This window comes from Acipenser ruthenus, chromosome 16 (genome assembly GCF_902713425.1).
Source record: "Acipenser ruthenus chromosome 16, fAciRut3.2 maternal haplotype, whole genome shotgun sequence".
NCBI lineage: Eukaryota > Metazoa > Chordata > Actinopteri > Acipenseriformes > Acipenseridae > Acipenser > Acipenser ruthenus.
In genome coordinates this window covers 11,446,179-11,459,838 of record NC_081204.1, presented here as the reverse complement: position 1 = coordinate 11,459,838, position 13,660 = coordinate 11,446,179, and positions in this window count along the sequence as shown.

The window sequence follows — 13,660 nt, the reverse complement described above, 5'->3', positions numbered from 1 at the left end:
AACTTTGTCAATTCTGTTTAAATATTTTAAACGCTCCTTAATAATCACTTTGAAAACAGACATAGCTTGCATGACATAAAATCAAAGAAAGTCCACATTTCAAGTGCATGCTGCAACCATTCATACTTTTGCTGCAGTTATTAGCCCTTATAAAGTTACCACAGTATTTTTGCAGTTTTACCATGCCTCTTCAATGGTTATGCTATGCATTTACCATAGCTTTTTGTTTTTCTATTGTTCTAATATTGAATTATCATTTTTCTCAATATGTTTTGTTGTTGCATATAAAAGTTGCAAAGGTTCCAAAGCACAATGTTTTGTAAGTCCTTGCAGAATTCAGAGCAAGCATCAGAATATCGCCAAGCCCTTCAGCGGTTGGGTGTTTATCAAAGGTAACACAAGTCCTCATTTGACTACTATGGAAAATATCCCATTTGTCAAGCCATTAAACCCTGAATAATTGGCTTGCCTGAGGCTCATTAGGGTTTCAAGGTAAGGCATGAACTCAGGAGGAAGTTTTCCACAACCCCACCGCAGGGTGCCCCTAATTGGACCTCAGAAAGCAGACTTCACAGCTTTAACTTCAAAGACAGAACACAGCCCCCTGCTGGTCACAGATGGAGTTCTTTTGAACTGTCAGTAATCCCAAACCTAATAATTTGAACTGCTGGTCTGATAAAATTCTTACTTCAGCACAGTATAAAAATCCCCCCCCCCCCCAATATAATGTGTTCATGCTTTTTTTTGAAGCAACTACAGTCAAGTATGTAACATTTTCAAGCAACTTTCCCCCCGTTTGATTGAAAATGTCACATTCAAGGAACTGCTTCAGCTGTTAGCCAGATTGTCCTCTTCAGTGTCATTATCATGAATCTCTAGACTGTTGTTGGCTTCTTTAACAAGAAAAGGTTTGTGAATATCCAGCTTTATTGAATAGTTTCCCATCTGAAGCACAGGAGACAGGATTATTCACTTGCAGGTTGTAGCAGGAAAACAATGTCTTGATTTGTGTCAAAGTGAAAATAACCTATGGAAAGGCACTTATAAAAGTTTACCACAGTTTATTTGCCCCTACTTTTTTTCATCATTTACCCTGGTTTGCCATGTTTAATAATATGCTTTACCATACCTCACTATTCTTTATCATGCTTTCACTACGCTAACCCTTTGCTATGCTTTTACTGTGGGAGACTCTTTAAAAAAGGTGGATGGGCACCAAACAAAAATGTACTTATAGGTAAGGCTTTGGTTTATATACCCCTTTAATTGTCAAAACAAATTCAAATTTGTGAATTATTTTAAGCGACTGTGCAGGAACAACAGGATAAGGTTTTCACTTTCTGCTTTTATTTTTCAAAGTGATATTAAGTGGATTGATAAATGTGATTGCTATTGAACAGAATGTAATGATACCAAAGTGATATTCTTAGGAACTTTTAAAAAAGGTGGATGGGCACCAAACAAAAATGGACTTATAGGTAAGGCTTTGGTTTATATACCCCTTTAATTGTCAAAACAAATTCAAATTTGTGAATTATTTTAAGCGACTGTGCAGGAACAACAGGATAAGGTTTTCACTTTCTGCTTTTATTTTTCAAAGTGATATTAAGTGGATTGATAAATGTGATTGCTATTGAACAGAATGTAATGATACCAAAGTGATATTATTAGGAACTTTTCTCCATTGACTCCCATCATATTCTGACTGGAACATTGCAATGTGATCATAATATAAACTGAGAGAATGATCATGTTAACGTATTTGTAAACCAGATTGGTCAAAGGAGGTACCATGCTGTTCACAGACACAGTGCCTGTTTCACTATAGTTACCCTCATAAACATGGCATAAATGTCTGCGCATCAGTTTTTGCAAGCATACGTTGTACATTATAAAAACATTGCTTTAAAAAGAAAGACCTGGCACAGCAGACATTGTTTATTTTAATGACAGACTACCGGCTTTCTCTGTAATCTCTTATAATTGCTTGCTGTTGTGGCAGTTTTAATTTATATATAGTGCCACGTTTGATGGGTTTTGGATTTTAAATCTATGCAAAGTTTCAATCAATGAGCTGCGTGTTGCCACTGATAAATGTATCCCCTACTCCCAAAACTAAATGTAAAGTCATTTAACAGAGTGCATAACTAGATTTCAACCCTGCTGGCTTCATCTGCTTCTACATCTCAGTATTGAAGCAACAGAGCGCAATCACTCAGAATGATGGATAGCATTGTAAAAGTTAAGGAAAAGGAAAAAAAAAAAAAACTTTAACATAACATTAGGCAATATACCCTGTAATTGTACAATTGTAACTGATATGTATAATAAACTATATTTATGCTTGTATATCCATTTGGTAAATGTACAGAATACAGCTGAGGGCAGATTTATGCACATTCTAACTACCTTGGGGACTGGTGTCTGTAATGTATAACTATACTTGGGACTGATTCCCAGTTTGTTTCAGATTTTCGTCGGAGTTCCAGCTGTTTGAAATGGCCTTTAATTCAGTACAGTATTCTGCTTCCAGTAAAATAGTAGCTTCAAAATGAATTTCCCTTACTATCATGCTTCCAATCATTGTGACTCGATCTGGGTTCCGTTGATGCAATATTGAGTTGTACAAATGTTCTCTAAATCTGCCTTTACTTGGCTTTGAGCATGTCTAGAGCACATTCCTCATTCCATTCAAATGACATGACAATGTGTCCAATCAACTCCATTTTGGGGCTGGAGTACAGTATACAGAAATATCCCTTTTTTTGTTATTTGGAAAATGAAGAACAGCTGTCTTGTAAAAACACAGGTGGTAATCGCATAGTAAACAATGTAATGAATGTTTTTTAATCCTGCTTTTGAACACTTAGTGGATTGCAATGTTGTCGGGTGCAGAAAATTTAAAAACAATTTTGCAACCTCGAGTTTATTTGGCCCTTCTGAAAATTCTGCTGTCATTTATATATACCGTACCAGTACTTTTCTGTTTCCACCCCAATGAATTGTTCAACAGCTTGGAATAATGAGTGATTCAATTTCCTATTGTATGCCATTTTATAATTCAATGCATCCATATAGGGGAGAGAATTCCACTAGCCCAAAGAAGTTGTTCACTCCTATTGGAAATGTATCCAGAATGTATCACAGCTGTTCAATATTTCACACCTTTCTCCAGCTGAGGCAACGTCATGAATAATTCAAGGTGACTGCTTTTCATTTCAGGGCAGAAAAATACAGCAAAAGGAAACTGTTTCTCCCAGCCAAAGGCACGGTGACATACCTAATTGATTAAACTTCTGAGTGTCATCTCAGCTTGGTAATTGAGTTGATACCAAACAACAGTGAGAGATGCCAACAGCTTAAATTCTGCTTCCCTTTAGTGAGGGATGAGCACCGTTGGTTTAAAACACTGCTGTACATGGTCTGCCTCATTCTTGACCAGAAAATGTCATCTTTAGTGGGATAGCATTATGTACCAGTCTGTTACAAATAAACTGTGGAGGAACCCCTCGCAGACCACAGCATGGCAACACAATGGATCTGAAACAAAAATTGCACAGTCATCCTAATTCAAGTTGTGATATGTTTCCATGGCACTTGAATGGTTCACAGCACTGGTAACATGTGAACATATTACCATTCATTCTAGCAATGGATCATAATATTGTATCTGCTGCATTTCATTGCCATTGAGGACCATTTAGTAAGCAAAGGGCATATTGTTGATTTGTAAATAGGAGTCATAACATGTTTGTGTTCTTTCTCCCTTAGGAATGCTACAAACAGCACCTGAAACACTACACTATGCGTTCTACTCTGGAAACCTATTTTGAGATCATGGCTCATTGGTTTATTAAACTTCACATACTGCATATGCTAGTCTTCCTGAATATTTGCCATGATGACCCATACATAAACAAAACAGTAGTATATTACAGAGATTCAAGGGTGTAATATTGCAATCCATATAAACAGTTTCAGATCTAAATACTGCAAATATAAAAAACAAACATATGCATATGCTCCAGCTGTATTTCCAATACAATGTTATCAATATAACAAAGCAACATGGTTTGGGAAAAAGGCAACCCGCTGTTTCCCATTCTAAGTTATAATACAGCTGGAAGATATGATATGTATACAGCAGTGTACCAGGAACATTCCTATTTGCGTCATATCAGACACTTTCACTGTAGTTAAACTGTTACTATCTGGTACCTACTGTACCATATGAAGATGAAAAAGAAACAGCAAAGAGACTGGGAGAAGCAGACTGGAACACTGGGCCAAACAGGATGACGTCAAATAAGTATGAGCGCTGGTGTCTCTTTTTACAGCAACTGACTGAACAACTCCACCAGACAGATACTATAAAAAGTAATAAAAGCCAGATTCTTGAGATAATTATACTTCTTAAGCAATTCAAGCCTGATTAGCGGTCATTAGTGTCTTGTTGTTGACTGCGTTGAAAGGGGGATTTCTGTACATGGTCAGCAGCCAAGGTAATCATGGTTTAATTATGATTACAAACTGTTAAACATGCTGAGTACTTTAAATATTTTCTTTAAATGACTGATTTATTTACCCATGTTTTGCTTTTTCCTAAGTGTCTATAATGTGTCATTAACAGTATATACAGTACAGTGGCATGTCATCGCCTCTAACTCTTACCATATTTAAAGAGTAAGTAATAGACATATGTACTGTAATGTATGCTGGACCAGCCAAAGTGTCTTAATATTAGTAACACCACCACACAGTATTTAAGTAACTGCAATAAGAACCACTCCGGATGACTAGATCATAAAAAGGTAAGGGGACAGTAAAGACAAACTAAGAAAATTCAATTGGAAGCTACTTACTCATTAAGTACAGTGTACAGACTTCAAATACAGAGGAATCAAGATCTCTACAATATATATATAGTGTAGAAGTCAGATATGTGCACCAAAGAACCCTTACAATTATACTGTGTTATAGTAATTAAATCAATGTATTGTTATGTCATTCACTATTTACCAAATGCATGCAATTCAGCATATTTTGCGAATTTCTCAGTTCAGTTCCATACTCCATAATCATCAAATAAATGTACAATTCATTACAAAGTCTGTATCTTTTGTGGTTTGTCCTGAACTACTGAACCAAGGAATGCACAATCAGCACATGCAGAAACCACTTGATTGCCATTCATGTCACTTATAATCATATTTTCTAAAATGATTGTTCATTATTTAGGTAGGGTTTAAATCAAACGTGGCTAGTCTACAAGGGCATTACATTATATTTGACCATTCCTCATACTCACCTAATTTCTTCAGGAGGATGTGGTGGAAATCTTAAGCAAAGACTGTTCTCTAGAACCACCTGTAGTCATCTCTTTTCAGACTGTTCCTCTTGAAACGTCAACCGTTTGTGCAGTGTTATATACAAAAGAGCCTGTCAATCAGGTGCCTACAGTAAGTCTCATGTCAAAGTCTGTCACATCTGTTTTGTTGCCCATCATGACTGAAACTGTTGAGGAGATTAATCTTTTTCAAAATCACAGAAAAGTTGTCACTGATAGTTAAAAGACAGAATTGTATATAGCACAGTGATTTCTGATTTGCCATATGCTCTTTAAAGCATTTTACTTAACGGTTGCTGTGAAACATTTCCAGCTCTGGCATATTTTTTATATTGGCTTAGCCGTGTCATTGTTCTCATGTGTTAGTTCAAAACAAAAGAAAAAAAAAGAATAAACAGTATTGTGGTTTCACAAAACAAGAAGACCTCATATAAAATACCCAGAGTATTGTCAGTCTGGCAGTACAGTACATCCCTTGCTAGTGGTTGCAATATGTAAAATAATGAAGTTAAAAGGAAATGTTTTGAACGTTGCACAATTGATCCAGTCTTTTGTCAACAGCTTTGTGAATATAGTACTCCCACACATATTTATTCTATTAATAATAAAGTTGTATTAATGGAGAACACAGTAACACATATTGGCAAAACCTCAACATCTCAGATAATAACCTGACTGATCAAAATACAGTGTGCCTAAGGCTACAGGTTTAATTTGTTTGTTTCGGTGATGATAGGCAAGACAGCACATCTGACAATGACAGAGGGATGATTGTTGCCACTTCTGTATCCAACTGAACAAATCACTTGCATGTTTTACGAGGGACAGTCTCAAAAGCGATGACTCTATGGGTCATTCTGGAGATCAGATTGGCTGCAGTTCTCCACCCCTTCATAAAAGAAAACACTGAAGAATGCTACAATGTGAACACCTTGAAAACTTGCCATGTAGAATTAGTGCTGTTCCGGCTGCCTATAATCCTACACCCAATTGGGAGGTGTTTCTATTTTCATTGTTCAACCTCTGTATTTACCCCTGAGAGCTGTACTTCAGTTAATTAGCAACCCTATAGCCGATGAGTTCAGTTTGCGTCTTTCTAAAAGGCACCGCTCCCACCTGCGCTGACAGCTTGAACCACAGAGAGTGAATAAAACACTTGTCCACTATACACCCTCAAGGTGAGAAAAGAAAAGCTTTTCAGGCAGAAGGAAATCCTGGCAGAACACAGAAGTGCCGTCAGTTTTCATGCTGACTTGCATAATTGCGCTGCACCCGCTATACAGATGCTAGTCTGTCGCAGGACACCATCAGCTAGAGGGTAATCTTTTTGAAGACAAACTCTTCACTCTAATACAACATTCCATACATGTACACGAGTTCCAAGTTTTTTGAAAAGTAATGTTTGTATTGTGTGATGATTCAAGGGTCTAGCAATCAATCGCAGCATTGAGAATGCTACTTGCAGGCATTTCTGCAGCAAATTTCTGTTTTCATGATTCATTCCAGATCCCCCTTTGGTTTTACCTTGGCTATATTCTTTCAGAGATATTACTTACCTGGAGCAAACAATGATTTATAGACCTCATCCAGGATCAGTAATTGATAGTGTGTAACACAATATCATTTATGGTGTGAGGAGCTTTGCTTTGGTTGTATTTGTTTGTATAGGGTGACATATAAAACAAGCAATATCACGTCATGTCGATTAGGATGTTCTCTATTAAATTGGGCAGCCACACCCTGTTGACTATCTACGCCACACATCAAAATGAGCTGAATTATTTTATCTATGCTTTGCTGAAGAAACGAAGAGACTTCTGGGACACCCTGTATATTTGATTATTTCCTCTTTTTACATCTGTTATAGCAAAGTTAGATCTGTTGGTTGTTTATTAGTTTATTGAATATCAATAATAAAAAATGATCAATAAAGTTGCACTGGAGCACAAGCTTAGTAAATCTGTCCCCTTGTCTTTCACAGGAGTTAGACAAAAACTACTGCTGTGCTATGCAGCATACTCTAGTGTAACTGCACTTTCCTTGACTGACTCATTTATTATGCCAATGAAGAGGTGATCTGTCAGCTGGGGATTTTTACTGATGTTTCACAAGAAACAGCCTCAAAATTGACGACGTGAAAAAGAACTTTGCTGCAGACTTTCCATCTAAAACTTTCCTGAGGGTAATGCAGGTGGTGGTAATCATTGAGCAATGGTCACATATCCCTCCAGAACAACCCAGGTATTTGTCTCAAGCTCAGTATCACAATATTGGTCCTGTTGCCACGTGTAATTCAGACTTCTGATGGCACTAAAAACAGCCTACAAGACTGACTTCTGACAGTTCTTCTGCAGTATTTGCAGCAACTGTCAATAAAAAGCATGCTACTTCTAATTGAATACTGTATATAATTTCCTTTTTTTTCAAAAGGATAATTGTTAAACCAGCAAGAGTTTTTGCAGTTTAAATAACTTGCGTCAGAAACCAAATTCTAGTTAATTTTGATGATGACAGACGAAACAACATTTTCTGGAGTGCTATACGAGATTCAATCTGACTTGGCACTGCCTAACAGAAGCCCAAAATGGCTTTTAAAAAGAGAATGAATATTTTATGTTGCACTCAATCGATCCAGTAAAAGTTCTAAGAAATAGAAGGAAGTTGAGTTGAAGTCACTAACAGTTGGTAAACAAAACGACTGCCTGCAGGATATGAACTGCAAAGGACATGAACTGTAAACTATGGGTCCTGTTCACAATACACATGATTTTAAAGTCTCTTTTCTCAAATAACAATATACTTTTTTTCAATGATCAACACTGCAAAGAAGCTCATTTGGTTTGCTACAAGCTGCTAGCTCTTCTAATGATTATATATATATATATATATGTATATATATATATATATATATATATATATATATATATATATATATATATATATATTTAAATCAAACACCTTTGCAATATCTCCTTGGCTGAAGTGACCTAAATGACCGATAGGTATGGTGAAACGTATAGGTAAACATTAAAATTCAGTAAATGCTTGACACATGGAAGCAAATAATACAATTATTTTATTTTAACATACCGTCTATGCATTTCAAATGTCTGTTTTGTCTTCTACCATTACAAATAAGTAAATATAGGCATTTGCATTAATATTCACTTTACTGCAGGGTCATTCCCTTGATTACTTTTACTGGCTCAAACTAATGTTGGTTGTTTAAGGTAAAGTACAGTGCTGTAAAATCTTTACAGGTCCTCGGAACTAAGCAGTCATTTGCACTTACCAGTCTGACACCTCAGTGAAGACTTGGTTGTTTTTAACTGCCTAGTATACAACAAAAGGTTTACGATACTTGAAACACACTTATGAAGCTGGTCTTACTATCTTAAAACATTGTGTACTGGAATGTTATACCGCAAAGTGTTGACAGAAACTGATGTCATGGCTTCCATCATGCTTTTGGATGGTGTTTGGACTGTAAGATCATTGTCTATTAAGCTCACATTTTTAAATGAACTCTCTGGTTCTGTTGGACTAATCTATTATGAATGGACCTCAATTCATTTTTCACATTTCATTTCAGAAATAAAGCTCCAGAGGGGTCTGCCTGGTAGACCCTTCTGAGCAGCACAGAGATGATGCAGACGGGCTGAAGAAGACAGCTGTGTCGGACCTGAGCGGAATCACTGCACACATCTTTCCTGGCAGCAGGTTACTCTCGGGTTGGCATCAGTGGCAATAGATTTGTCATATGTTTCTGCACACATTGTCGCAACTGCGGATGGTTGGTCACCAGAATTGTGATTAATGAACTGAGATCCAGCGAATGCTTTTTATGGAAACTTATTTTGTGATTTTTATTATGGCTGGGTGCTGGACTGTCTGGAGACTCATCTGTGATTTGTGAAGCGGTCCATCAGCAGCCTCTCTTCAAATGCAGTGGGTAAACTAATATCTGGGGTGTCGCTTTTAATTTTCAACAGAACGTAGAGCCTGTAGAAATAGAGAACACAGCAGCTCCACTTAAACTGTAATTCGGAAAAAAAATCTGTGCAATAGGCACCGTGCTTACGATCATCATCCAGTGTGTTCTTGTGTAATGATATGGACGAGAATAAGAGCCTTTTCCTTATTGGGTTGTTGTTTTCATCACAATGGGGTGGAACTTGTGGTGGATAAAAAAGGATATTTCACAATGGTTAAAGTACTAGACTGCTAAAGAAAAACATACTGTGTTTGAAACTAGATCTATGAGCTATTTAAACTTATAATGATGTTAGTGTTTGAGGAAAGTCTATATATGCTGAGGCTTGCATGTCTTTGGTTGGTGTATTTATAATGCTATAGGCTTTCTTTCTGGGACAGGATAGAGACAGGTTAAAAATAAATGTATATGTATTTCGATTGATTGATTGATTGATTGATTGATTGATTGATTATTTGATTGATTGATAAATAACTCACATTAGCTTGGATCAGATAAAAAGAAAAACAGAAATAGGTTGGCAGACCTATACATTTATTTAATTACACACATAAATACAGATATAGAGACATGCACTTGTTTAAAAAATCAATTTACTAATAGGTCAGTCATTTGTTTGTAATTCCTGTCCACAATACTATACTGCTAGACTGTTTAAATTTAAAAAGTGTCCCTAATGAAGCTTTTAGTCAACTTTTTTTTTATGTAACAGCATGTGGCAAAGTGCCCCGCCCCTGTGTGCATTTGTGTGATCTGTGTTGTATGTTGGATGTTGCGTGTGTTAATGTCGGTGTATAGATTGGTACACGGGATATAAACGGATCTGTGTTTCACGTGTATTTAGAAAGTGTAGATTTGTATTTAGGCACGAGGAGAGCACAAATCACTTCACGTGCTGGTTAAATGTAATATGTGAGCACGGGGTTGCACAGAATTAATTCACGTGCTGGGATTCAAGTGAATAATTAATTAGTAATTGAATCCCAGCACAATAGTATATATAGACGCACATTTCTTGCACTCAGGGTTGGGTGTTCGGAAGAGGAGAACGGGTGAGAGAGCGAGGAGTAAAAGTAAAGTAAATAGAAAGATCGTGAATATAATAGTTGTTTGTACTCACCGTGTTTGTTTGTCTCCGTGCACCGTTTGTTAAGTGTTTAGTCCGTTTTGTTTATATGTTTCTTTTGGCTACCAGTGCCGTGTCCTGTTTTGTACTGTTAAACCTTTTTATTTGTTAATAAACGCTGAGTGCAGCCATTGCACTCAGCTCATCATCACCACCGTCTGTCTGTGTATTCCTTTTCTGGTCTGACGCCACCCACTCTGGCCGTCTTTGTGACACAGCAGTACACAGTTCTGGACCTGCATTTTCATGTAAACTTTCATGATCTAAAACATAAAGTTTATATTACAGCAGTAAAACCAACATGAAACCAGTTTTTTTTGTGTGGAGTACATTTACTGTGAAATAACACACTATAAAAATACTCTGACAAGCCTGCTAAACAGCTGTGTCTTGCTAACATACTGCAGTATTACCGTGCACTCAGATTAGTACAGCAGAAGACCTAAGAATAGCAGGCCTACCCTCTTGCTGAGGACTGATGGTCTGGACTGGCGTCTCTTCAGTAGCAACAAGCCCCTGGCTGAGTCATTGTCAAATAGATCAGCCGCAGCTTTCCTTTCTCTGTTCTTCTTGATCACATCCTTGGAAGACACTGATATCTGATTTAGCCCGGATCCAAGGGGACATATAGAGTAGACAATCACAAACCCTAGAATGAATGTGGTCTATCTACATACTGTACACTGACTTACACACACACAAAGGTTCTCCATTCAAAACAACAGTGTTATCTTAAAAAACAGCTGGACAAAATAACATTTTCTGATTGGCTAGCAACCCTGGCTCCTTATAATGTTTACAACGAAGTAAGCCCTGACATTGATAGAGATGGCCTTTACAGAGCAGGAGCTTGTTAATTCTGTCCTGACTCGATTTTTCTTTCAATGAATAATGAATATTGATCCTTGACATAAACGCTCATTGTATTGATATTAGATGCACAGCATGGTATTTACATACATTAGTTTAAGAATTTCCATATAGTCCTTGTATATTTTACTATAGTCTTTATGCTAATACTATAGATAGAATAGTATTTGTATATGGGTCTCCTCTATTAGGTATTTGTGCCACTTTTAGCAACTATCTGGTGTAGTACATTGTAAGCATTCAATGACTCTAAAATATGCTCCTGCATGCACTCAATACATAATGATAAATATAAAAAATAAAACTGGTCTACTGTTCTTTCTAAATTGTCACAAGAGACTTTTTGAGTTGGAAAACATGTAATAAACAACTCAGATGCATGCTCAAATATTAACATTCTGACTATTTCCACTCTTGGAGCAAAAGCAGTGTTATATAGACCAAAAGGTCTGTCCAATATATCTCTCCAAGTGCTTGGCAGCAGATAAGAAAAGCATAAAGGGCCCAGTAAGAAAGAGAATGAATATTTGTATTGTGCATTTTGGAGACACAGTAAATGCCCTTGACATTTATTCTCTTGGCAAGACTGTTAATTCATAGCTAGTAGTAACATTAAAAAGTTTATCACCATAACCAACATAAACTGTATACACATGTAGAAATGTAAGTTTGATATACAGACAGGTGAACATATGTATTCGTATATGCTTATTTCTTTACAATTGAATAAAGGATACACAACAATGTGTCACATACAAACCAAAAGACATACAGTACAAGGCGCTTTTATATATCCCCAGATTTTGACTCCTTATAATTAGTGCTAAAGAATGGCCTTTTTTTCTAGATACAGTATACAGAGAGTCTGTGAAAATGTTAGTGCGAAATACAGACAGACAGAGTCCATATATCCCCAGATTATTATACTAAAACACATTCCAGATGGACCACTTCAAGCCAGCAGTTTGCTGACTGCTTAAAGCATGAGTCGTCCAAATGGTTTTGTTGGTATTCAAAACAGAATATACTTTAAAGCAAGTACAAATGCAAAGTCACAACTTCAGAGAGAATATTAATTTATAACAAAACAAACCAGAAAGAAGCTAGTCAGAACAATAATTGGACATTGCAATAGTTTTATTTCAGTCAGAAAAGTTCCCTTTTCGTTGTGATAAAATAAAATTCGGAATTTCTACTGTAGATTTCTCATCAATATTTACATGTTCTAGACATGAAATGGCTAGCTTGCCTATAAATATAATATTAGTGACTCAATAAAAAGTAGAGTTCGTTTACAAATTGACATTTAACACCATATGAGACACTACACTTTTAAATACAGCTGAGTTCAAATATATTACAAAGGTAAAAGTATAAGGCCAAGTGTTTACCCGAGTTGGGATTCTCCTGGCTATTACAGTGGTCTGTACACATTCAGACACGAAATTGACTAATTTGTAAACATGGGTGCATGCTCTTGGGACTAAGTTCTGACCATTCTGACCACACCAGAAGTTAAAACACACATGGCTTCCCACAAGTCAATCGTAGCTCATTGACGAGACACTTGAATACACAAAGACTCAGATTTAGCTCTGTTTGGAAAAGGTCTTCATAAAGGCTGGGATAGTATTTATACCCTGGTGAAGGTCCCTCGGGTACCTTCAGTTTCCTGGAAAGTGACTTCACAAGTCTAGACATCAAGAGATTAACTTACATAAAAACATGCACCCCTGTAAGATGACTGAAGATAGCCTTTTTGTAAAAAAGGAAAAGAAAAGTCAATTGATTTTAGCCATATTTGATGGAGGGGTACATTTTGTCTGACACTACACCACTGTTTATTACCATCCATTGATCTGTTACAAGTTTTAAAGGCTTATAGCATTATGTGGAGGATACACAAAGCACTGTTTTGCTTGATGTCTTTCAGATTGGACACTCAGGTCTGCCATGTTAGTGCTTAACATCTCGAGGAACTTACTGTGGAAGGCCAGTGTCTACCTTTGCATATAGTAAACCTGATTCTGCTGTAGTATGGTATATTTTGGCATCATTCAGGAAAAAGCAATGATCATGCATGTTATTCAAACAAACAGTGGTGTTCCACTCCTTTTAAAAGTTATGTATACTATACTTAAAGCATAGCAACGTTAAGTAAATCATGGAAAAATGCACAGTGAAAGCTTGACATGGCAGCAACTGATGCGTCAAGACCTTGCAGCTGCTAATCTAATAAACGTTTAGTGATGCCTGTCTGAATGTCGACATGTGTGGAGCTGTGTGGTGGCAGAGCGTCTCCAGCTACACCCGACTCTCATTA